Source organism: Penaeus monodon, chromosome 20 (assembly GCF_015228065.2).
Source record: "Penaeus monodon isolate SGIC_2016 chromosome 20, NSTDA_Pmon_1, whole genome shotgun sequence".
Classification (NCBI taxonomy): Eukaryota; Metazoa; Arthropoda; class Malacostraca; order Decapoda; family Penaeidae; genus Penaeus; species Penaeus monodon.
The window spans coordinates 12,413,012-12,413,478 of record NC_051405.1 but is presented as its reverse complement, the minus strand read 5'-3'; positions in this window follow the sequence as shown (position 1 = coordinate 12,413,478).

Genomic DNA, 467 nt, shown 5'->3' with positions numbered 1-467 from the left:
ATCACTGTCCGGTTCCTCCCCCGTTTATCCATCTTTCACTTCTTCCATTCACTACCCTTCGAACCAGATTTTTTCGCCCTCGTAATTCCGAGACTGGCAGCAGACTCTTGACTCAGTCCAAAACCCTTATCTCTCTCTATCACTGTTATCTCCAGCCTTGGTGATTTGAAATAGAACAGGTTTCTGATAATGCAATATACTGCGGGTAACAAGATGATCGCTTAGTTAAGAAACTTGTAGAATATGGTCATAGACGTCATTTTCATAAGGTCATAATTCTTTGAGTAAAGCACAAGGTTCACAGCACTGGAAACTTGTGTTAAAATAATTTACTGGGATTTCGATTCAATCTTGACCAACGTGAATTATTAATAGGCGCCAAGATGTACTGCGGTTAAACCTTTCTGCGAAGGGATTCCCGACAGAGGCACTGCGTTATCAGCCAGTTCGTCTTACAGAAAACGAGG